Here is a 2,922-nt window from a genome sequence, read left to right as displayed (position 1 = left end):
AACTTAATCATATGGAAAGTCTTTAAATGAGGATTTAGACCTTCTGTGGGGGAGGAAAGGATTCCACCTTGTGGACAGCAAGTTGCTATGTGTACCTTTGTAGACTACAATGATGACTGCCCTCTGTGTGGTAACAGACATTAACATGACAATCCGCATAATGACTCCAAAGTAGGTTCTATCACACCCGCCATATGCAGATGATGAACTTGAGTCTGGGTAGGGAATGCCTATTGCAAGGCCACGGAGCTAACAGATGCTGTGTGTGGCTATAATCCCAGAGGGCTGACTTCAAATATTGTGTTTAAATTTTTATTATACTTATAAATACTATTTTACTTATGTGTACTCTTTTTTTTTTTTTTTTTTTTTTTTTTTTTTACAATTTCTGTAAATAAAGATGAGGCTATGCTTTAGCAATAATGGGAAAACCTCACAGGAATGCATCAAACATTACTCTTCAAGGAGATATTACCAACATTAAGTTGAATTAACTTCATGTACATACTGTCTAACTAAAATGCAACTATAATTTCTATTTAAAAAGTCTCAAACTTTTCACCGGTGTTGTTGGATAAATATGAAAGAGTTACGAACAAAAACAGTTCTATTATGTCATGAATAATCTTATTTATGTAATAATATGGAGAATTAAATTTCAATCATTAATTTAGCCTTATAATTAAAACTTTTGGGAGATTTCTCTCTCTCTCTCTCTCCCTCTCCCTCTCTCTCTCTTTCTCTTTTTTTCTAAGGAGGCTTCACTCCCAGCACAGAGCCCGAAGAGGTTGAACTCGCAACCCTGAGATCCGGACCAGAACTGGGATAAAAAATTGGACACTTAACGCACTGAGCCACCCAGGCGCCCCACTTTTGAGAGATTTAATACCTGCTTTCGTAAGAGATTAACAGGACTATTGTCAGCCTCTATTAATTAATTGAAAATCTTCACTTATTTGAGTTTAAGTCTTTTTCTTAATATACAGTGATGAGGAACATGGGGCAAGCTGAGGGCAAAGTACAGGCTAACGGCACCCCCTCTACAAGGTAGACTTTGTGTGATATTCCTCAGACACCACTGGCTTCCCAAAAATAGGGGAAAGGAAAGAAAACAAATGATTGACTGATAGAGATCACAGTCATGCAGGACAGGAGCCTCCTTCAGTTTACAGATAACTGCGTAAACCACAAGAAGGCAATCTTAGCCAGAGCCTCATCTCCAGAAACCTATAGACTCCGCTTCCTGGAGCCCTAATATCACCCTCATCAAGATGTAAAGGGGTTTAGGTGCTTGCCATGGTGATGGGGGAAACAAAGGCAAATGAAAAACTAAATGCCCTTACTGCCTGTAGCCCATGAACAAGTCATTGAAACAGGCAGAGTGATCTCCCTCTAGGAGTTCAGCTGCTTGGACGATGACACTTTGCTTAGGGCAAAGGGAATCTCGGCTTAACATTATCCCGACCCCGCGGGGTCCTGTGAGTGTCTTTAAACACATAAGGAGGTTTGCAAAGGAATTTTTATCTTTAACCCCCAAGTATATGTTGGCAATTACACTCCAAGTGTATGGCCCCTGATATAACTCTGAAGGGTCTCATGACTGAGGTTTTAGTTAACAGCAATAAATGATGTTTTCCTAACAGCTAGCCCCTCAAGGTTCTGGAAACCTCGCTTCCAAAATTCCTTAGGGATTTATGCTGTCCCTAACCCCCTCCCAACCTGAAGGTATATAATCAGTCACCCTTCACAACCCCAGTGCAACTCTTTCTGCCCATGGGTCCTGTCCCTATGCTTTAATAAAATCACCTTTTTATACCAAAGCCACTTCAAGAATTCTTTCTTGGTCGTCGGCTCAGAACCCCCCATCACCCCAAAACCCCATCATATAGAATTTCTTTTTACACATGGTTGATTTCCTACGTACATCCATGAACAGATGCGTCTATGTCCAAGGAATTACACAAATAGCATGAATTCTAACTTGTAGAAAGTTAGATTTGACAATCTCCTAGAAAATCAAAAGACTATAACACGTACATTTACCAATTCAAGAAAATGGTGAGAAAAATAGTCGATAATGTAAAATCGTATTTTTAACAAAATTAGCTGAAAAATAAAAGAATGCATAGTTTCAGAATTGCTTGGGTTTCATTGAAGAAACTAATGTCACTGTTAGGACACATAATTGGTGTTGAACTAGACTAAGTCATATTTTAGTATGTTTGTGTGTATGTATTTATTTAGTGTCAAGATCAGGCATTACCTATCTAACCTTGAATGTCGAATTAGATTTTTATTATCCTGTTTGTAACATATTAAAAAATCAACTGACCAGCTTGACGAGGGAGCATAAGGCAATCTGACCAGCTACATCAGCCCCCCACACCATCCCCTGCCCTCCACTCCCCTAACCCAGCACCCCCCAGGTGGGACAGGTGTGATATTCCTCAGGCACTCCTGGCTGCCAAGGATAGAGGAAAGGGAAAGAAAACAAATGGTTAAACGGAGTCTCCATCAGTTTACAAATATCTTAGTAAAATTACAAGAAAAGGACAATCTTAACTGTAGCCTCATCTCCAGGATCACCCTACTGTCTTCATGGTAAGGCTTTGCTAGAGGGAAAAACAACCTTAGACTGACAATAGCTAAACCTCCAGTAATCTGTGGATCTTCTTTAGCATCTGAAAATCCCTTTAAGACACTTCAAGCTTTATCTCCCTCAACTCCATAGCGTGTAACTTTATGTCGCCCTTCTCAACCCCACTGTAGCTCTTTCTGCCCAGGGGTGCTGTCCCATGCTTTATGAAAATCACCTTTTTGCACGAAAGACGTATTCAAGAATTCTTTCTTGGCCATCAGCTCCGAACTCCCACCACCACTCCCAAACCCCACCAAGCTCAGCACCAACCCACCAGCTCCAAA

Source organism: Felis catus, chromosome C2 (genome assembly GCF_018350175.1).
Source record: "Felis catus isolate Fca126 chromosome C2, F.catus_Fca126_mat1.0, whole genome shotgun sequence".
Classification (NCBI taxonomy): Eukaryota; Metazoa; Chordata; class Mammalia; order Carnivora; family Felidae; genus Felis; species Felis catus.
This window is presented reverse-complemented; position numbering follows the sequence as displayed.